This window comes from Loxodonta africana, chromosome 10 (genome assembly GCF_030014295.1).
Source record: "Loxodonta africana isolate mLoxAfr1 chromosome 10, mLoxAfr1.hap2, whole genome shotgun sequence".
NCBI classification, from domain to species: domain Eukaryota; kingdom Metazoa; phylum Chordata; class Mammalia; order Proboscidea; family Elephantidae; genus Loxodonta; species Loxodonta africana.
In genome coordinates this window covers 83,700,011-83,723,739 of record NC_087351.1, presented here as the reverse complement: position 1 = coordinate 83,723,739, position 23,729 = coordinate 83,700,011, and the positions used below count along the sequence as shown (strand labels likewise).

Below are 23,729 nucleotides of genomic sequence, written 5' to 3'. Positions count from 1 at the left end.
CACTGGAGGGCTGTTATGCTTGCTACATTACTTTTCTTCTTTGTACAAGATATTTTTATTTTTCCATATGCTAAAAAAGAAATCATCACACATTCCTACTAGAGAACGTTTCTAGAGGTGAAACAATTATACAAAGGAATAGTTCCAAACAGATGTATGTGTACACTTTTATAAACACTCTTTTTACTCATCAAATTTTTATGTGCCTTCTGTAATTCAGAAAATCTTAACACTCAGACCAGCCACACATACAACTTTCTGGGCTATAGTACCCATGACTGATTACTGAATTAAAAGCAAACTTCAAGATCTGACCTTTACTCAACTTTTTTTAAACAGATATGTATTAAAAGTATTTACTCGGTCTATCCGTTAACATCTATCCATACCTAAGAGCCAACTAATGTTCACAGAGAAGTATGAGCCTGCCCACCAGAAAACAAAGGGAGGGTGCACAGTTAGGGTCGGAAGAAAGACCCTCGTCTGAATCCTGGCTAAACTACACAGTCATTAACCTAGGTAGGCCTCAGCTTCGTCACCTATAAAATAAAGAGAGTAAAACTTAACCTGTAAAATCCAAGGTTGTTGGAGGTATGTATCGGTGAGATAATATATTTGAAAATGATTTTGAACTAAAAATCTAAAGCACTTTTCAACTGCTGTTCTAGTTAGGAACTCCTGGGCACCCAAAGAAAAGCATAATGTTCCTCTGTTTACATATCCCTGAAGTTCCGCCATTCCCTCCCTCCCTTCCTTCCTCCCTTCACTCGTTTAACCTATATTTATTTACTGTGCTTCTATCATATACCAGATATACTTTCTAGCACTTGAAGTGGATCCAAGTTGAGAGTGGAAAAGACCAAATTGAGATGTGCTTTAAGTAAAAAAATACATACTACATTTCAAAGACGTAGTATGAACAAAAAAATAAAATATTTCATCAACAATTTTTATACTAATTACATGTTGAAATGAAATTGTGCGTGTACTGCTTTAAATAAAATAAGTTATATTTAATTTCACCTCTTTCTCTTAATATGGCTACTAAAATTTTTTAAATTATGTAAGAGCTCACATTATATTTCTATTGGACAAAGCTGGAGATTTATTAGGGAACAAAACAAAGTCCTTACCCTCACGGAGCTTACATTTAAATGTCTACTGCCATAAAATCTTCAGATAAAACCTAGCAACCACATGTTGAGAAGCACCTGCTGCGAGGAAGGCCTCACCCGTAAGAGCTGGATGCACCTTCCCGTTAACCTTCACTCTACCAGGGCTAAGGCCTGAGGTCCCCAGGATAATCAGGGTCAGCAAAATTGTGAGCTATGGCCTTGTCCATTTTAGGAAAGAATGTCCCTTCCCTGTTCAGACACTTCTGAGGACATGACCACTTTTAATCCCAACTTAGGGACAAAGCTTTTAATTTTGGGCAGTAGTTTCAGGGCATCATTTCTCAGTACTTCAGGTTGTGCCTCGAAAGCATTTTAAAAGGTTTCCAATTGTTGGAAGGTATTTCTTAACCAAGACACCCTCTCTCTGGATTCCAACGTCCTCCTTTATTACAAGAGTCCTACATAGCTTTCATCCCCACAAGTCCGATTAACCCTGCCTCTCCTCTATTCCGTTAATTCCCCACATAACAGTCTGAGTCCTTCTAGATAAAAGAGCAAGAAGCTGAATTAAACAACATGAGTCAATTACAGCAATGCTGAAAGTTCCCACTGGCCTGAAGTGGAGACAGTCAAAGGAAACTCAAGCAGGCCGATAACAAAACACATGCCAGTGAAACGTGAGGTTACTTGTTGTTTTAAGATTTCAAGGAATTTCAGGAGGGTAAAATCTAATTTAGACCAAATGGGCCTATTATTCAATAGCATTTTTAATGCCAAAAAGGTATCCAGAACATTTGAATGGCATATTTCATGCTAGGAACTTACCTTAATTTCAAACACACCATGGCAAATGTTCTGTTCCATTTGCATATTTCCGGCAGAGAAGAAAATCAGGGCTTTCAAGAGAATTCTCAATACTGCAAAATACTCTACTGGGTGTTGCAGGAAAGCCCAGGAGGCTCAGGTGTCAGGGGTGATGGTGTTTCACATCCAACCCCATTTTTGTTCTCTGCTCACGCTGCTCGCTCAGCAGGGTGTGCCCGTCCCCTCTGCCAATTTAAACCTTACGCTTCCTTTAAGGACAAGCCCAAAGCCCAGGTGGTATATCTAACTGACCCCAGGAAGCCCTAATCCAGAATAATCTCACTCCTTCATTCTCACAGGAACCCCAATAAAACAGTATTACAGCACATACCGTTTTATCTCTTCTCTAAGTGTTTCGAATGCCTGTGACTTAGAAGTAAAGATATGAAAATAGTTCAGTGTGACTTCTAAGAATTCATCACCCTACCCTTCATTCAGTTGACGGATCAACAATTATGTGCCAAATACTATGATTCCAAAAGGTACACAGCCCAAATCCTCAAATAACTCACACTTTTAAGGAACACTGTATTAAAGGTACAAAGTGCTGCTGGAGCCCAGGGAAGGGTTCTTCTTTCTGGGGGGTTAGGAAGTCTTCACAGAAAAGGCAGCATATGAGTGGAGAATTGAAGAAAAGTAGAAATTCACCAGGTAGAGTGGGAACAGCATTTCAAAGTCAGTAAGAACATAGTATGTTAAAAGAAATGAGAGGCTGTATTAACACCTTTACATGGAACCATTAAAAAAAATATCTTCCAATATATTAAATTGTTCATCCAGGCATTCGAGGCTTTACATAAATGGACCTGTCATGAACTGAATTGTGCCCCCCCCCCCAAATATGTGTATCAATTTGGCTATGCCATGATTCCCAGTATTGTGTTATTGCCCACTATTCTGTCATCTGATGTGATTTTCCTGTGCGGTGAAAATCCTACCTCTACGATGTTAATGAGGAGGGACAGGGAGCAGTTATGTCAGTGAGGCAGGACTCAATGTACAAGGTTGGATTGTGCCTTGAGCCAATCTCTTTTGAGATATAAAAGAGAGAAGCAAGCAGAGAGACAGGGGAACCTCATACAAGCAACAAAGCAGACCCGGAGCAAAGCCCATCCTTTGGACCAAAGGTCCCTCCGCAGAGAAACTCCTAGGCCAGGGGAAGATTGATGACAAGGACCTTCCTCCAGAGCTGACAGAGAGGGAAAGCATTCCCCTTGAGCTGATGCCCTGAACTTGGACTTCTAGCCTGCTAGACTGTGAGAAAATAAATTTCTCTTTGTTAAAGCCACCCCACTTGTGGCATTAACTAAAACAGGACTCCAATCAACCTTTCCTACACTTCCCACCATTTATTAAAGTGGACTGTCCAAAACCAGTCTGGGGTCAAATCCCATTAACTATATATATATAGCCTCTGACAAGTTTCTTTTTCTGTGCCTCAATTTCTTCATCTGTATAATGGGGATGACAGTAATGCCTACCTTGTAAGGTTATTATAAGGAAATGAGTTATAATATATGAAGCACTTAAAAGGCACAATTCTGACTTGTGGCGACCCCATGTGTGTGGAGCGTAACTGTCCTCCATAGGGTTTTCAATGGCTGTAACCTTTTAGAAGTAGATCACCAGGCCTTTTCTCTGAGGTGCCTCTGAGTGAATTCAAACCACCAACCTTTTGGTTAGTAGCCAAGCACTTAACCATTTACATTATTCTTATTTTATTTTCCATGCTAGACACTGCAAATCTGAAATTCCTATCCACAACACATGGCCATGCCTCAGTCTGAAGGACTCTTCAAATGTACAAAACCCACGTACCAAGACACGGTTTAAATGCCATCTCCTGCACAAAACCTTCACTGAGCCTGCTCTCCTCACTCTTCCCACTGAGTGTCTCTCTCCCTTCTCTCAACTCCCAGAGCGTTCCATTCCACTGGGCCTCCCCTTAAAAGCTACAGGCTCTTTAAAAGCAGCATCTCGATCTTAATGATTTTTGTCTTCCCCAGAGAACTGAAACAGTGCTCTTCACATTATGCGTACTCACCATTTACTGTTGAACAAATTAAAATACTCTCTCCTTTAATTAAATCAAGTACATATTAGAGCTTTTATAATCGCTATTTTTTTTTCTATAGCATCTACCAAGTTATTCTTCTCAATAAAAACTCTTACCCAGAGAGAAATCCTGAGTGCAATTTTACATAGCTCCTTTGTTAGTGAATTCTAAAGAAAAGTTAACGATAGCAGTGCTCTTAAAGTGGCTGGCAATCCCAAAACTGACTCACTTTGGGACTGCTGCTGAGTAAACAAATCTCTCCCCTTCTTTCTTAATGAACAAGTTCTAATGTAAATTTGTTTAGGCTATTGTTGCTTTTCTGTTACATATTTACAAAAGGTGGGACAAAATTCTTATAGCACTGCCATTTTTTATGCTTATTTAGAGTCTAAGACCTATTCTGTCTGGATTTTACTGCTTTCTACCACCCAAGCAATGGCAGGCTGGCCTGTAACTCTCCAGAGCACTTCCCTTCCATAATAGTAGTGTCAATACCAATTCTTATCTTTGGTGTCTCTCTCCCCAGTGAAAATACACTGGGAGACAGTCCTACCTGATTAAAATCCTAAACTTGTAATTAGCAGGGAAATATGTTAACTAGGCTTAGCTTCCTCTTACAATAGAAATGTTTTGACATTCAAGCAACTTAGGGAATTCAAAGACAGTTTTCCTTTACTATTTTTTTTTTTTATACTAGATTTCTCCAACAAAAGAACAAACAAAGGAAAAAAAAAAAACAGGATTCAAATAAAACTGCCCTGTCTTGAAGATAGATATTTGCAATTATCTTTCATCATATCCCAATGGATATCGAAGATTCAAAAGTAAAAAGGAACCGGCATAGAAAGAAAGTGAGGCTGTCATTCTACTCACGGAAAAAACAGTACCAAGAATAAGCAGCCTGACCAGCACACACAAAGTACATCAGAAAACTGTAAAATAGTCACAGGGCACTTGCCAACAAAGTGCCTAAATCAGTCTGTTCAATAATAATACAATCTTATAATAACGATTATTTTGAATATTTCTAGGACAAAAGGAAAAAGATCACAAGTAAAGGCAATGTGCTAGAATAGTTTCTAAAACCAATATCCACATGATTTCTTGGGCGCTAAAGCCATCTGTGCTAAGGTGGTACTAAAAAAAAAAAAAAAGGTGGTACTAGCTAATTATTAATATTTTCTTTTTTTTCCCCAGTTCTCCCAATTAAGGGTGGGAACACTTTTTTTCCTCACTTCAGAAACATGCTTTAAGAGGCTTTCATGAGCAGAATGTAAGTGTTGCTAAGCTGCTAGTATTTAGAGCTTTGGTGTTCAAGAGCCGTGGCTTTCATGTTGGAATATGACACTAACCACGTAAGTATTATGATGATTAAGAGATCAAATGGAGTTGGATTTAAAAGGACTGCGAAACAGCCATATTATCCCTACTAAAAAAAAAAAATCCCTACTACTTGAGATCATTTCCTTGCTTCCCAAGGCCGAGAGCTATGGCCCTCTTTCAAGGCCTACCATCCCTGACACTGCTCTAGATTCTAGATGTGTTCTACCCTCCTTCCCAAAAAACTTGACAGACCTACTACATCCTTTTCCCAATGGCCCTGTTCTCCAAACTGAGTAGGATAACATCTTAAGTTAATCTCTTCCATGTCATTACTAAGGAGCCCTGGTGGTGCAGTGGTTGAAGTGTTCTACTGCTAACTAAAAGACTGGTGGTTTGAAACTACCAGCTGTTATGTGGAAGAAAGATGTGGCAGTCTGCTCTCCTAGATTTATAGCCTTGGAAACTCTATGTGGTTGCTATGAGTCAGAACTGACTCTACGGCAGTGGGTTGGGTTGGGTCTGGGTGTCAATACTGGCACTTAACAGGAGTCTTTGAAAAACATCCCAGAAATACCAGATCGAAGATGGAGCAGTTTGGAGGGCTGTAAATTCTCGAGCACCCTTAGCACTTAGCTAATTGTCTATTCTACCTTCATGTAGGACTGAACCTAGGCTATGAAAAAGTTATAAAATGAGCATTGTTTTGCAGAGCGTAAGACAAGTTTTCACTATAAAGAATACTGAAATGAAAGCTATCTGCAAGAAGCATTCAATTACAAAAGAGCATAAACACAGTTTAATTCCTGATTATCTAAGAATACATTCCTCAACACCACCACCTTACAGAGATGTGCTGCTCTGTAAAATTTTAAATACCTTTCTATTATCTTACCTGATGGTCTTAACAACCCTGTGAAGTATTTTTTGTTTCACCCATTTACAGGTGAAGGAATGGGCAGTGTACTGAATGACTTACCCAGATTAAAACACTAACTCAGTGGCTTTTGCATCCTGGGCCAAGGAAATCTCTATCCTAATATAATAGGTCATTTTCAAAAAGAAGGCACTTGGCAGTTCAAGCTCCCCTCACCCTGTGGCCTCTACCATGAATATTCAAATAATGTAAATACTGAAAGATGGGCTTAACAAAAAATTATATAAAATTCTCACTGGGAAGATGCGAAAAGGGAAGTGAAGGGAGCTAAATCCTCTTATTCTGTAGGAAGAAGTCAAAAGATAGTGTCTAGAACGGAAAACTCAAGCTATAGGAGAAAAATACATGTCATATAGATATATAGAAGTACATTCCAGAAGAAAAGTCTAAAAAAAAACACTTGAAAATGGTTGTCTCTAGAGAGAGGTAGGAAGGATGGGGTATAGGATTTTTTTCTTTTCAAGTTGTATTACTATTTTACTATTTAAACCAAGCACTTTGCTAAAACTTAAAATTAAAAATACTATGGTGGCACAGTGGTTAAGAGCTCACTGCTAAACAAAAGGTCAGCAGTTCAAATCCACCAATCGCTTGTTCAAAGCCCCATGGGGCAGTTTTACTCTGTCCTATAGGGTCACTAGGAGTTGGAATCAACTTGATGGCAATGGGTTTTTTTTGGTAAAGAAATGCTTCAAATAAAAATCTAGTGTTCAGCTTTGGAGCCTCTGTCCAAAAATCTTTTTAACGGAATTTGGTTCCTCTAAGCAAGTTACAACAAAAATCAATCAAAAACTAAAACTCCTACTTGAAAATCAAAGAATGTGTGGTTCAGTAAAACGGTTTAGTACAGGTTCAGACTCTTGAAATACTGAGCCCCATATCCAATTTCCTGATAAATACTGCAACTGGCAATTCAGCAAGTAAAAGTTTTTTCAAAAATATTCACATCAGCCTAAAAAAAAAAATGCCCAAAAGGCCCTTCTACCCACTACAACAGATATTCTATTTCAGTTCTCTGACTGCCCACAGTAACAAGAAGTATTTGCCAATACTACATACTAGCTGCAAAGACCAGGTCCTCACAGCGAGAAAGCCAGGTTGCCCTGAATAGAGACATCAGCATTTATTTCAAATAGAATGACTCTACATTCCACTTCATCTGGTCTGTAGAAGGTAAATTAAAGATATCTTTTGCAAAACAGCTTTCAAGACACAAAAATCACCAGGAAGAGAGGGAGAGAGAAAATGACAGAATTTTGAAAATGCAGTATTTTAAAAGCTAGTAACATTTTGACCATTCCTTTAGATGTTAGGTGACAGACTGTTTGGAAATCTTGAAAAACCAATCATAGTTGCATTCAATCAGAAACATTTCAATTAAATGCAAAATATGAACATAATTGCCTAAGAAAACATTCAAGGGAATGCCATGGTTTTTAACAGACTCCATTTATCCTAAGGGCAATTTCTCACTGAAGATGTATGCAGCCCATGTACTCTTTCCTGTGTTCGTAAAACATAATGTGTGATTATGCAATTGAACATTACAATCACCCCAGGCCATTCTGTGTTTATGGACATATCCTGCCAAACAACCACAGTATCATTTAACCTCAGTTCAACCACCGCTTGAATGAACTTGTTAGGGTTACACTAAAAGACAGACAGAAAACAAATACTGGCCAAGGAATGTGATGTCCACATACTGAAAGGAGACTGGGGAGAACTTTATATAACTCTCCTTAGTCACTAGGGCAGAATGTACACAAGGATTTAAATTCTGCAAGCTGAAAATGTAAATGTCAAACCATGCTAAAAATAACAAATTCTAAATTTTGGAAAAAGAAGTGAATACTTCCAAAGGGTAGTGTGTGTCACCTCAGAAAACAGCCCCATTTAGGTAGCAATAAAGTTCAGTAATGCTTCTGGATCTATCCAAGCAAATTAATGAATCTGGAAATAGGTGAAAAAGATGAATTTGGGAATTTTTTTATAATAATTGTTTACATTACCCCTGGTTAATGGTCTCAGGGAACATCTAGCTCAACTGGCATGACACAGTTTATAAACAAAATATTCTACATTCTACTTTGATGAGTAGCGTCTGCGGTCTTAAAAGCTTGTGAGCGGCCATCTAAGATACTCCACTGGTCTCACCCCGTCTGGAGCAAGTGAGAATGAAGAATGGAGAATGAAGAAAACCAAAGACACAAGGGAAAGATTAGTACTACAGCCTCCACCAGACTGAGTCCAGCACAACTGGAAGGTGGTGGCCAGCTACCACTACCCACTGCTCTGACAGGGATCACAATAGACGGTTCTGGACAGTGCTAGAGAAAAAAAAAGGACCAGACTTAATGGTCTGACAGAGGCTGGAGAAACCCTGAGAGTATGGCCCCCGGACACCCTCTTAGCTCAGTAATAAAGTCATTCCTCAGGTTCACCCTTCAGCCAAAGATTAAACAGGCCTGTAAAACAAAATGAGACTAAATGGGCACACCACCCCTGGGGCAAGGACGAGAAGGCACGAGGGGACAGGAAAGCTGGTAATGGGGAAACTAAGGTCAAGAAGGGGAGACTGTTGGCATATCATGGGGCTGGCAACTAATGCCACAAAACAGTATGTGTACTAATTGTTTAATGAGAAGCTAGTTTGTTGTGTAAACTCATCTACACTACAATAAAAAAAAAAAAAAGAAAGAAATTATCCCAGGTTATTAATTTGAATCTACTGTATATCAATAGCAACTAAAAGTCACTACCACCCAACTGCTTCCTGTGATTGAAACTCAAATTTCTGGTGCCAGACAAATTTTCAGTGAACAAGTCTACACATGAACGGAAGGAAGCCAATGTACTCATTGTCTCCTGTCAGACAATCATCAAAAATGTACTGGCCAAAAATATTTCTTTTAAAAAATGCTTATAAAACCCAAGAACATGACACATTAGGATAACATCTGAACTGTGATTTTTCATACATTTTCTAACCTCTTAGTGGAGTTCAGTCTCTGGGGCTGAGTCTACCAAGAGATTTGTTTCAACCATCTGCCACCTCAGATCAGGCTTAAAAAGGGGACAGGCACTAAGAAGATGGAGTAGGTGTTAAGAAGTCGGCATTCACCATTACTTGGGCTCCACACTCTACCACTTATTGAACTTAGCACGTTTTTTATTTTATCATTCAAGTGAAATGTATACACCTCACACCGGGGTATACAAAGAATCTATGTGAAAGCATACCTCTGTTAAAATTCCACTTATAATGATCATCATTGAGAAACAACCATGCAGAGCGCCTACAATAAAATTACTGTAAGAACACACATTTCAACGTGTTTAAAATATTTTCGGGCTGTCTTGTTATTTTCATCAACAGATACATACCTTTCTTTTGTCATGAATAAAATAACCTCTTCCAGAAATATCCTTCTCATTATTCAAGGTAAACAGAAGCACTGCTAGAATTCTATTTCACAATTCATCTAGATTGCCATTGTCAAATGTTCTCACAAGTATTTCTTATTCACACTAACATTATTACTCAGAATGACAGCTGATTAAATATAAAGTGGTTTACTAATACTATTTTACCAGTGAGGAAATGGGTTTGTCAAGGCCGTCCTGTTAGTTAATAAATAGAATTGAAGATCTATGCCCATTTAGTGGCCTTTTCACTCCAAAAATTCCATATTTATTATTACATTCAATAAGAATTTGCTTTTATTATGAATACTTCTATAAAATGAATACTTCTTTGTACATGAAAGGACTTTATCAATAAAGTGAAAAGACAACTTATAGACTGGGAGAAAATTGTCAGAAACCATATATTCAGTAAGGGCCCAATATCCAAAATATATATAAAACTTTCTACAATTTAACAACAAAAAGACAAGCAACTCAATCAAAAAATGGGCAAAGGACCTGAACAATTTAGCAAAGAGGATATTCAAATGGCCAACAAATACATAAAAAGGTGTTCAATATCATTAGCCATTAAAACCAAACCAAGCCTATTGCTGTGGAGTCGATTCCAAATCATAGCAACCCTACAAGACAGAGTTGAACTACCCCATGGGGTTTCCAAGGAGCGGCTGGAGGATTCAAACTGCCAACATTTTGGTTAGCAGGTAAGCTCTTAACCACTGTACCTCCAGGGCTCCTCATGAGCCATTCACCAAAAAAATCCAAACCCGTTGCCATCGAATCAATTCCAACTCATAGCGACACTACAGGACAGAGCAGAACTGCTCCATAGGGTTTCCAAGGTGCAGCTGGTGGATTCAAATTGCCAACCTCTTGGTTAGCAGCAGAGCTCTTAACCAATGTGCCACCAGGGCTTGGCAAGATGCAAATCAAAATCACAATGAGATTATTACCTTACCCATTAGAATGGCAATGATGCCAAAAAACTGGAACACAGAAACAGAAACCTGTACACAAATAATCACTGCAGCACTTGTAAGTGACTGTGTGTGTGTGTGTGTGTGAGTGAGAGAGAGAGATAACTGTCTTCACGTGTTTCTCTAATTGTTGTAAGCATCCAGCCCCACCAACACCTCTTAGCTAATCCCAAGCAGGCAGAAACCTGTCTGGAGAATTGAAATTACCACCTTTTAAAAAAAGCTCACCTATACTTCTATTCATGTGCTGGGGGGAGGGGATTCAGAATTCTGCTTAAGCAGTTGTGTATTATTAAGATAAAGTAAAATTAGATCCTTACCTGAAAGCACAATCCTTCTGACTCTATCTCTCTTGCAGAAATCTTGGAAATTAGGTTACAGCCAGTACTACAGGAGATTCACAATTGAAATTTCACCTATGGATTGAAAAGGGGGAAATAATTAATTTGAAATACACACACAATGAAGACAAAAACATCACTCTGATCAAAGATGAAATTTTCATACACTTGTTAAAGCCAAATGGTTTCTGCAGGAAATCTGTTTTCTGTGACTCAAATCCAAAATGGAAAACGTGGGTGGTTCTTCCTGTCTTATCATTAGGAGTCAGCCAATTCGCTGATGAAGTATTCACCCAACTTAAGCTCAAACTCCAGCCTTCCATCTGCTCTGATACTGCCATACCTTAGTGAAACAAAAGAGGAAATAAAGGCTTTCTTCAGCCTCAACGTCAGTCTTTAACAGGACATCTTTGGTTTATCCTGTCTAAGCCACATTTGAGCAAACCGCCAAGTCCTTCAAAATTTCAAATTCAGACGTGAGAAATCATGAAAGCTAAATAAATTCAATTATTTTAAAGCTATACCTGACTTTAGAACTATGATTTTTTTTTTTTTTTTTTTTAATGTCAAAAGAATCTCTCTTCAGTACTGAGCCCCAGTAGTAGCGTGAAGTGTGAAGCAGGTTCTTCCCACTCTGGTTACCTTAACCACAGCTGCACTTTTCATCCACCCACATGGCACTCATCACTTGCCAAGATGTGCCTGCTAACAGATACCACATTTGAACTTGTAAGCATATGAATCTGCCAGAAGGGGATATGAAGCCAATAATTCTACAGGGTATTTCTGTACATCCACTTAGAACTAGTAAACTAGCTAGTGCGATACAGATTTAACTGAAAACAACACACAACAGTAAGCCATCAGTGAGAAAAAGACCACGGTACATGATACCAGCAAGCAAAACAATCTTTATATGCTAATGCTCGAAAGCCAAAAACAAAAAACTCACTGCCATCAAGTCGATTCCTACTCATGACGATCCTATAGGACAGAGGAGAGACGTCCCATAGAATTTCCAAGGAGTAGCTGGTAGATTCAAACTGCCAACTTTTTGGTTAGTGGCCGAGCTCTAAACCAATGTGCCACCAGGGCTCTGCTACTGCCAAAAGGCCTCCTTAAATCTACAGGTACAAATAGAAAACCTGCAAATATACGACAATAAAAATTCAGATGGCTACCTCTATTTTAAGGACTGCTCAGGGGTAGCAGTTATCCAGTTCCTACAGGTTTCAGGCCCAACTTGAAAATTCCTCATGTCTCCAGAGACGTTTTCTCATAAATGCTAAGAGGCTCCACGTAGTTCACCCAGCTGAGCAGAGAAGGCCGCTTCATGAGCCATCAGCAACTGCTCGCCAAGCTCCTGACCAAATGATTCCTCTGTTGGTCCCCCAGAGAACCACCCACCAGGCCATAGCAAGGGGCACGGGCTCCCCCAGGTACTCATCTCAAGGGGCCAGCCTTGTGTGGAGACACTGAAACTCGAAGTACTCACACAACTGGCACGTCTGCACAAGCTTTTGAAATTTTTAAGATAAAACACAGATCTCAAAATATTCATAATCACTCCCTAGGATATCTTCAGAGAGAGGCTTGTGGCTCCTCTCCTACTAAGATATTTCAGTGAAAATTTGTGACAAAAATCAGTCCCAATTCTGCCATTAACTAGCTGGGTGATCCTGGGCAAGTCATTTAAGTTCACTTATAAAAATTGATACTACATAAAATTAGAATATTTAGATATAGAATATTTGATTTTTAAGATATTTTCCAATTCTAGGAGCCTTTAATTTTAACTTATTCCATTGCAAGGCAGTTAGGTATTAAAAAAAAAAAAAAACTAAAGGTATAATCTTTACTTCCCTTGAATTTTAAAAGTCAAGTGTACTTTTAATAAAAATGAACATTTATACACTACATTATGCCCCAGAACTTTATCTAACAGATTACCACTAGCTTAGCGAAACTAAATTTCTGGAGCATTAAAGACTTTATCTTCATTATCTTACGTCATATTGGCTTTCCTGAAAAGGTTTAAGGTAACAGAAATGTACCAGCACATCTGCTTGACTCTGCTGCACCATGTTTCTGACTCTGCCAAGACCCCAACTCCTTCCTCTTCCCAGCCCCATCGCCTCAGTACTCCGATACTCTGAAACCTGGCCTTTTTTACCAGTGTTGAAAATGAAAACCTTTTAAACCAGTTATTTTTAAAAATCAGTTACAGGCCCAACTCTGTATTTGCGAATCTATGTATTTTTATCATTTAGTAACCCGGACTTAAATATTTAAAGAATTTGTTCTGCTGGTAATACCCTGTAATTTAATGATGTTTTTATCTGGAACTTTTGAAATTTTTAAGATAAAACATAGATCTCAAAATATTCACAATCACTCCCTAGGTCCTTTCCAGAGAGAGGTCTATACTTAGTAGGTCTTCTCCTACTAAGATGCTTCGGTGAATTCCTTGTTTACTGCCAAACAAGCAAGGAGGCTCCAGAATACTATACATAACACAACTCATACACTTAAAATAATTTATTTTCTTCACATCCCAATGGATGATTTTGCCATCCCTAATGATTTCATGAATAAAAAATCTCAAGGACTGAAATCTGTCATTTTCCGAGTAGGAATCCTAAAGAGTAGCTGTTTTTGCCAAGTTCATTCATGCAACGTATGTTTATTGAATATCTACTGCGTGGCAGACACTATTTACTCTTCAACCTGGGAACACACAAAACTGACAAATTCTCTGCCTTTGTGGCGCTTACACTGACGGAGGAGACATACAATAAGCATTAAACATAACAGGCAAAATTATACAGGAGATACACATGTGTGCGCGCACACACAAACACACGCGACGTTAGAGGGGATATGTGTTATTAAAAAAAAAAAGGCCAGGATGGCAGACAGGATAAGGAGATTGAAGAATGAATGGAGGGAAGGTGGGCTGCAATCTTAAATAGGGCGGTCAGAGGAGGACTCCCTGCAAAGGCAGTGTCTGGGCATATGATGTGAAGGTGAGGAAGTGAGCCTCCCTGGTTTCCCAGTAATTCTTACCTTGTACTGACTACACATGTAATGGTAAATGCCTTTTCAAGAGTGGCATATGAGCAAATGTACGAACCCAGAAAAGTAAACAGGATAGAACTGTGTGTAAAATTTGAACAAAACTTTTACTTCTGTGATTTACTTTCCTCACAGACTTAAGCACAAATTTCCACAGTCTTCTGACACACAGAAGAGCACCAGTGTTAACCAACGAACAACTCCACTAAGACACCCTGACTACTGCATCCACCTTCCGTTTGGTGAATCCAGGAGAGAATGATGCTTTCTCCCACTGGGGGGAACCTCTGATTCCCCAGAGGGTGTGCCGGAAAAGGACTGGGCTGTGACATCAGGAGGCCCGGGGGCTCTATGTTGTTATTGGCTGCTTGTGGAGTCACTCGCACTCATGGGGACCTAGCCTGGAGCAAATCACTTAACCCTCTGGGCTTCAGTTTATAGTACCAGATTAACATGATTTTTAAGGTCCCTTCCAGTGCTAAGTTCATTTTGGAAAAAACTCTAGGTAAGCAGTCATATATTAAAAATTATAATAACATCATCCTTGTAATTCTGCTAACCCAACATCCTAGATTCATATGCTTTAACTTGTTCTTCTAATAGTAATGCATTTATACTGACCAGTTATCAAGTCTCAACTCTCCCTCTTTGATCAACAGACCAGGTCACAAGAACGGGTCCTGCTTGCAGTGATGTCCTCCAAGGACAAAAGAATACACTCTTGTCTTTGTCTTTATTATCAATACACTCTTATTAAGCTAATATAGAATTCTAAAGTAACAGAAGCCTGAAACTGCTGGGTTCTTAAACATTGTTCATGCACTCCTCCCAACTAAAAAAAAAGTATTTTTTTAAATAGATTTCCTTAAAAAGTTAATTACAATCATTAGTACTCTTACTATTATTTTAACTACATACAGTAACAAGCATCTTTATTTAATGGGGCCCAAAGTCATCTTTTGTAGATTTTCGCCACAGTTTAATAGTTTAATAGTTCCCCATTGTAGGTTCCTGGGTGGTACACGCAGTTTGCGATTGGCCGCTAACCTAACGATTCGTGGTTTGAACCCACTCAGTAGCACCATGGAAGAAAGGCCTGGAGATCTTCTGTAAAGATGTTTGTTGCTCTGTGTCATCTAGGTGATTCAGACTCACGCCAATCCTACATCCAGGAAAACCCTAAGGAGCTGTTCTACTCTGTAACACACAGGGTTGCCATGAGCCTGAATCCACTCAGAGGCAATGGGTTTGGCTTTTTCAGTTTGTTTTTTGTTCTTTGGTGTAAAGCCTACCTTTGCAATGTAGAATTTTTAAAAAGCAAATAAATAAAATGAAGGTGGGAAATCCCCCATATCTTACAGCACAGGCAGACATGTGAATTAGGTTCCTCCAATCAGATACACCCACATGGGACTCTCAGAATGAGTTACAAGGGAAGAAGCCAGGTGGCGGGATGTGGGGCATTTACAGGCGTCAGGGGCGGCCTGACTCTGGAGGTTGCAGCGCAGCTCTGGCTTCCTGATTTGGAGCATCCTGACCGTGGCGTGGGCAGCAGCTCCTTGGTGGGCCAGTTCCACAGTGCAGTACTGGCAATCGTCCCCAGAAACTCGGCCTACGGTCTCTTTCTTCAGCCCTCAGATGATTTACTAAGCTCTCACCCTTAACAAATCCCTTTGTGCTTACATGAACTAGAATAGCTCTTCATATCTGTAACTAAAAACCCAGACCAATACACATAGTAAATGTTTGTTTCATTATTTCCAAATATAAGAACCGAGATTAAAAGAAACAATTAATACAAAGAAAAGTCCATGATAAGCCAAGAATTCTGTGTTCCAAAACCAAACCCACTGCAGCTGAGTTGATTCTCACTCATAGTGACCCTACAGGACAAAGCAGAACTCTCCCATCGGGTTTCCACAGCTGTAACCTTTACAGAAGCAGACTATCACATCTTCCTTCCAGCAGAGTAGCTTGGTGGTCTCAATCTTTCTGTTAGCAGATGAGCACTTTAGCCACTGCGTCACCAGGGCTCCTCTGTGTTCCAAGCCAGGACTCAAATCCACAATGAACACTTCAAACCTCTCCTTACATGTACTTTCATAAATTTCATAGCCTCTGCCGTGCAAGGAGAAGAAAACGGTTTTTGCCTAACTAATTTTCTATCAATAAGGCGTCTGATGACAGTAACTTGGCAAGATATTGGAGAACTGGCTAGAATAAAGCTCACTTTCTACATCAGCTCAAGTCTCTGGAGAATCCTGCAGTCTTAAGCAGCACTTTCCCAACATTCCCAAACTGCAGACAAGGTGAGCTGACGCTGTGCTCCAACGCCAAAACGATCAACACTGGGCACCAAGAAACAACTTAATTCACAAAGCAACAGTGAACTTTTCACTGATTTTCGCCCTTCCCTCAGGGCAAGATACTCATGTTAAAACCACAGACACATCAGGTAACTAAAATACCACACTATTACTTAACACCAAAGGCACACTGGAAACTGAGACGTGATTATGCATGTTGAAATTCTCTTCTTGGTAGAAAGACATTAAGTCCCAGAAAATCAGTTGGCAGAGTTTGAAAAAATAATCACTTGTTAATAACACTGTTCTTTAAAATGGCAACGGAATCTTACAAAGGACATTTGATATCTCTGAATAGTTAAATTACTCAGTACTATCAAACTGCACAAAGTATTTCTCAGGTAATACTCAAAGGTAAAACTCTCTAAAGGATCCCTTACGCACTTCTAAAGCCAGTTTATGGCACTGATATTTAGACGGCGTCTTGACACTCCGCCAAACAGAAACCAAAAAAAAAAAAAAAAAACCCAAACAGAAAGGAGGCGTTAAAATCAAAGGAAAGCACAAGAAAGAAAGAACAGAGATTCAAGACAAGTCTATTAATGTTCGTGCCAACCAAGCCCTGAGCTGCCAGGCACTCAGCCACCATTTTGTTACTGCAGGACCACTGGCCCCTCCTGCTGCCCAGAATTACTTTTATCAAGTACTTTATAGTGTGCTTACCTTCAACACTAAAAGCATGTTCTGTAAATAAGTCACCATGAATAGAAATCGACTCAACGACGATGGGTTTGGTTTGGAATATGGTGGTGGGAGCATGAGGACGCACAAAAGTTAAAACATAAACTTTCCTCTAAGGACAAGGAAACCAGTTTGCTAAAGAAAACTTAGAGCTTGGCAACTTAAAAACAAAATTTTAAAAACAATAATCTCATACAGCATGTCAGCAAAGAAGTCACCAAGATGAGTATGGAGCTTTACTATGATTCAACGTGTGCCATATGTGTCCTTTGGGTACATCTGGCTCTTTCTAAGAAATAAAATATTTCTGGGTTAGAAATGACACACGGCCTATTTTTAAGTTTTTTAGTTTCTTATCTAATTTGAGTTTATGGTTTGTCATATTTAGACTCTAACCTCAATAATTTTATTGCAAGTTTAAGGATATGATGCTCATTTATTAACAGTATCAAAACTAAAGAACACACACATATATATACACACATACATATATATATGTAGTCCCATGTATCGTATCAGTGATTCCCAAAGCTTGTCTGCAAAACACCTGCCATTTGTAGGTCCACAGAGAAACGGGTGGCGGGGCGGGGGGAGGAACTCACTCATGAGTATTTCAGAGATGAATCTGTACAATTTAAATGACTGTCCTTTATTCTGAGATTAGTCCTTCCTATTCTTTTGATGAAAGCCCTGGTGGCGCGGTGGTTAAGAGCTACGGCTGTTATTCAAAGGATTGGCAGTTCAAATCCACCAGGTACTCCTTGGAAACCCTACGGGGGCAGTTCTACTCTGTCCTATGGGGTCACTACGAGTCGGAACTGATTTGACACCAACGGGTTTGGTTATTTTTTTCATTATTATTATTCTTTTGATATTAAAGCAGCCTTTCTTTATAAAGTGCTGAAAATTAAAAAAATACATATCAGTAAAATGCAAAAGTCTGGGTACCAGTCTTTTGCATCTTCTCCATCTCCAGAGATGGTAACTACCCTCCTTCCAGTTACTCACACAAAAAATAAAATAAAACCTAGTGCCATTTTCTACTCCCCTCCTTTCATACCCTACTGCAGACTGTCAGTAAAACTTCCCACTCACCTTGATAAAGCCATAAGCAGTTGCCATCAAGTCAATTCCGACTTACGGTAACCACACGTTTTTCAGAGTAGAAATGTGCTCCACGGGATCTTCATTGCTGTGACCTTTCTGAAGAAGGTTGTCAGGCCTTTCTTTCAAGACACCTCTGGGTGGGTTCAAACCACCAACCCTTCACTTAGTAGCCCAGTGCTCAACTGTGTGCACCACCCTAATAGGGCTATAGCGCTTTTCATAGTTCTGCTGGCCTCGGAAGTACATCATCTTTTCTCTGAGCTTTGTGAAATCTCTTTCTAAAAATCTAAGCTGTAAGACTCTCCTGTCTGACTTCCATTATAGAGAACCCCCAAGACAAAATAACCACTTTTCACCAAAAGGCATGAATCAGTCAGAACTTCCACTTTTATCTTCTAAAAATGGAATTACTAATATGTCAAGGACTTATCAGATGTCATCATTTATAGAGTTGAGATTTTCAAAAATATATACAGTTGAAATGCACCATTTATTAGACTACCTTGTCCCTGTACCAGCTTATATATATTTATTCACGTATACACTTAGGACTAGGTGCCTTTGGGAAGACAAAGTCGCAACAGACACAGTCCTGGCCCTCAAGAGGTGTTCGATCTAATGGGAAAAGCAAACACAGATAAATTTTATTTATTTTTTTTTAGTTTAAAAAAATTTTTAAATTATGAATAAGTTTCAAGCATATAGAAAACAGATAAACAACATATTTTGAGAAAGCTCCCATATCCTGGCACTTAAAACTGAATTGTAACTTTTGGTTACTTGTCTATTTGCCCAGCCAGATCTCATAGGGACAGACACTCCCTTTGAATCCCAAGGGAGTGTCTGTCCCTACGAGCGCCCTGCACACAGGAGACCTCTAACAACTGCTGACTGAATAAGTGAATGAAAAAGCAGGAGTCTGCAAAGAGAGCCAAGTATCTCCCTCATAAGTACTCGTCCTGCTCCTTAACCTCTGATTAATGTTACAAATCCCAGCCATACCTGGTCGTGGTGCAGTCCTTGCTGAGGCTGGCAGGCAGCAAATAAAGCCAGGAAAACACCCAAATTGAGGCATCCCTAAGAGCCCACCTGAGCTCTTAGCTTTCCTACCCCAGCCTTCCCCCACCTGGGCCTCAGAGGAAAAGGCTGAGGATGACCCTTCAGAGAAAACTACTGATAAAACAGGATTTTCTTGTGTAATGCAGATGAATATACTTTATAAATCCAAGGACCTACCATTATAACCCAAATGAAATCAATCTTTCCATCAGGGTTTTTAAAAACCTAGGGGAAAGAGACTAAGAAAAACTGAAAAGCTAGAAGGGCTAGTAAGAAGGTTGGTGGTGGTGGTGGTTTTGCCTTCGGTTCCTACTCATGGCAATCAACAGAAGGAAATATTGCCCAGTACTGTGCCATCTCCAGAGCCCTGGTGGCGGTGTGGTTAAGCACTTGCTAACCAGAAGCACAGCAGGTCAAATCCACCAACCGCTCCTTGGAAACCCTGTGAGGCAGTTCTGCTCTGTCCTGTAGGGTCACTATGAGTCAGAATTGACTCAACAGTAGCAATGGGTTTGGGTTTTGGTGCCATCTTCATGATCGTTGGCATGCTTGTGTCCACTGTTGGAGCCACTGTGTATTCTGGGTGCCTTCCAACCCAGTGGGCTCATCCTCTAGCACTATACTGGACAATATCTTTTTGTGATCCATAGGATTTTCACTAATTTTCCAAAGGAGACCACCAGGCCTTCCTTCCTAGTCTGGAAGCTCAGCTGAAACCTGTCCACCATAGGTGACCCTGCTGGTATTTGAAATACTGGTGGCATACCTTCCAGCATCAAAGCAACAAGCAGCCACCATGGTATGACAAACTGACAGTCAGGTGGTGGATAAAGAAGGAAGAATGGGCAAGTAACATCTACTGGACATCCACTACATGCCACATACTCTGCCTGCTGCCTCACAGCTGAATCCTAACAGGAGTTCCCACTTATTGGTACTAAGTCCAGGAACTGTGGAAAGGGGATTATAAATATTATCTCAACCCATCTTCACAATAACCTTGTGAGTTAATTATAATCATTGTTCCTTTTTACAAATGAAAAAAAAAAAAAAAGGCTGAGGAACTTGCATGAGGTCACACTGTTAGAATGGAACCCACGTCTCTGGCTCTAAAATCTGTATGTGCCACTGCAACTTAATAAAAACCAATAAGCCACCTGGCCTTGAATGCATTTTCTAAACGTATAAAAATGAGAAAGACAATTCCTTCCTCAAATATTTGCTATAAAGATTAAACGAGACAATGTATCCAAAAAAGCCCTGGTATATAACAGACCTTCAAAAAGATGTTTCTTTTCTTGCTTTTCCTGTTATGAACTCTCCTGACCTTCAACCATGGATATGACCTTAAGCCAAGCACATGCAGTGGACACACTGTAACTTGTAAATCACTTCTCACATACTGTCCTAGAGGGTAAGCTCTGGCTTACTCATCTAGCATAGGTTAAAATGAAATTTTTGAGAAAAGCATTTGGAATGCCAAATACCACCTTACAAAGTTTTAGAGCACAATGCAGTTCTAACTGAGAAACTATTCACAGAGATATTTAAGGTCAACGCTGCTCTTGGTTTTATACCCCAATATTTTTTTTCCTGGGAAATCCCAGACACCACATCCATAAGGTTGCTGTCTTCCATGTCACAGGAAACTCTGCATTTTATCAGGGCCATTTTTCCTTCTCCCCATCAAATTTCACCTTACAAGCTCTCTTTCTGACTTGACAGAGTCCCTGGGTAAGGCAAACAGTGAACCAAAAGCTTGAAGGTTCAAGTCCACCCAGAGGTGCCTCCAAACAAAGTCCTGATGATCTACTTCCGAGAAATCAGCAGTCGAAACCCTGTGGAGCACAGCTCTACTCTGACACACGTGGGGTCACCACGAGCTGAAAGCAACTCGGTGGCCACTGGTGGCGCTGGTTTTACTGGACAGATCTCCGTATTTTGCTCCTTTTTAGAAGTCATTTTTAAAAGGCACAAAACATGAAAGCGTTAACAATGATTAATTATCCTTGGGTGATGGACAGAAACTTTTTTCTTCTTCTTCACACTTTCTTGTATTTTTCAAGCGTCCATAAAATCTCATGTACTGCTCCTATAATTAAAATTAAAAAAAAAAAACTAGACAGTATATTTAAATGATTTCCTTAGTCTCCTGCTGAACATTTTCCTTTACTCTTCCTGAGTTCCTGACTAGCTGGGAGTTTCCTGAGCGCAGGATGGCTGTAAGCACAGCGCTCAGCACAGTATCCCATCCACAGCACATGGCTCACACAAAACAGAACTCGGGAACTAGTGTGGAATGAATGGTGAGTATTCAGATACTTAGGAACAGACTTTGTTGATTAACAGTGAGTGGGCCTCAATGTGGATGTAGTGAGCAAAGCATAACCAAAGTGAAAACAAGTGTCTGAGCACATATGAATGGGTATATGCAAACTGGTATACAGGTAGGTACAGGTATATACATGAGTGAGAACAGGTAAAAGTATAGGTACAAGCACATGCAAATGTGTGGGCGCAGGCACATATATTCACTGAAGACGTGAATACAGATACTCCTCAGATATAACCAAACACCTTCCAAGATTGGTTTTCTGGGTTTGAAGGCTTAGGATCATCGTCTCATGGGTCAACTCAGTCAACTGGCATAACATAGTTCACAAAAATCATGATCTGCATCCTGATAAAGTGAGTAGTGTTTGGGGTCTAAGATACAACTGCAGGTCTCTACATGCCAGGAGCAAAACAGCAAGAAAGTAATCAAAAGCTCTGAGAAAAAACAAGTCTACACGAGCCATAACCTCATCTACCCTGAGAGCAGAAGAACTGGATGATGACCCGGTAACACCACACCACTGACCATTCTGACTGGGGTCACAGTAGTTGGTCCCAGACAGAATAGGAGAAAAATATGAAGCAGAACTCAAATTCTTATTTTAAAAAAAAAAAAGGACCAGACAAACTGGAACAGTAGAGAACAGAGAACTCCCTGAGACTATAGCCCAAGACACTCTTTAAACCTAAAACCAATCCTATTTCTGAGATCACCTGTTAGCAAAATAGCAGAGTGGCACACAAAATAAAGGATATTACCTATAAGATCAGTGCCCTACTTAAAAACCGTAAGAATGAAGTCAAAAGGCCAAAAATTACGCAAAAGCAAAGATGAAAAGGTAAGGAGGCAGGGAAACTAGAATACTGGAAAGGGAACAAACAGAACACAAAGAGGATGCTGACACATTGTGATAAATGTAACTAATGTCACTGGACAATTTGTGTGGAAACTGTCAAATGAGAACCTAACTTGCTATGTAAACTTTCACCAAAAACTCAATAAAATATTATTTTTAAAAAATTGTACTCGGATTATTGCAGTTATATAACACATTAAAAAGGTAGCTTTCAAACAACCTAAGCAGTTAAACATGGAAAGTCTGCAAAATGAAGAGAAGGTGAACTAACTACTCAAAGGGATTCATTGCTACAGTGGTAAACCAAGAATAGGGTGGTAGAAAGACACAAGGTCCTTGTACATCTTACTATACTAAGTGAACTAGAAGTTGAATTCATTCAATAACTGCAGGGCTCTCTGTTCCATTTAGAAGGCATATCATGGCCCTGTTCAGCCAGCAAAGTTTAACAATACTCTTTAAAATTTATCTTTATTCTTAAGATTAAATAACCCTAAATACTAAAGCAAACGAGGGATTAAGATAAAACCAACCCCAGCCATGTTATTACACCATCAAAAATCCTTATCTAATAAACCAAACTAGAAAATCTTGAAGATTTAACATAAAAAAAGTCTCAAATATTTAGTTTGGAGAAATGACCCATACATGAAATTTAAAATGGGTATATTGGACTAATAAATATAGAAAGCCCGCAACTCGGCAGAAAAGTTAAGGTATGAAAAATGTCCTATTTTTCACCATGATCTACCCCAAGTTACCTTTTACTAGTGATTTCAATCCTGTTTGATCAACTGAATATGAGTTTCCCAGACGCACACTTGAAGGAACTAAGACTGATCTTACACCTGTTTTTGCATTTTCAATTAACTTCAGTTCCATTAACCTCTCTTTCAAAATCTGTATATTAAAGCACATGATGACAGCATGATAATTTTAGGGCAACAGGCAGAATTCTATGACAGAATGACAACTTCACAGCAGAATCCCATGATGCAAGATGAGAAAGAAAGCACTTCAGCCCAGAAAATGAATTTATCGAGTTTCACGTTTGCCTTCAGCTGGAAAGTGAAGTGAAGGTGTTCTTCCTTGAAAAATGTCTTGGCTTATAAACTCTGTAAGGATTTACACTTTTTTATTGCCACCACTATAAATACCATCGTGTCACCTAGCTATGCCTACTAACCTGTTGCCGTCAAGTCGATTTTGAC

The 23,729-nt window shown here is 39.5% G+C and overlaps 1 protein-coding gene across 26 annotated transcripts in view; it reads right to left on the bottom strand.

Moving 5' to 3' along the window:
• SIPA1L1 (signal induced proliferation associated 1 like 1) overlaps window positions 1-23,729 on the bottom strand; it is a 410,589-nt gene that overhangs the window by 360,694 nt on the left and 26,166 nt on the right. For 23 of the 26 annotated variants that reach the window (XM_064292697.1, XM_064292696.1, XM_064292698.1 and 20 more), the window contains one exon: window positions 11,019-11,114. The gene's annotated coding sequence lies outside the window, so the exon portion shown is untranslated. Of the gene's footprint in view, window positions 1-11,018; window positions 11,115-11,205; window positions 11,383-23,729 lie in introns of those variants that run through there. The other 3 variants (XM_064292666.1, XM_064292675.1, XM_064292669.1) reach the window with 1 other exon arrangement.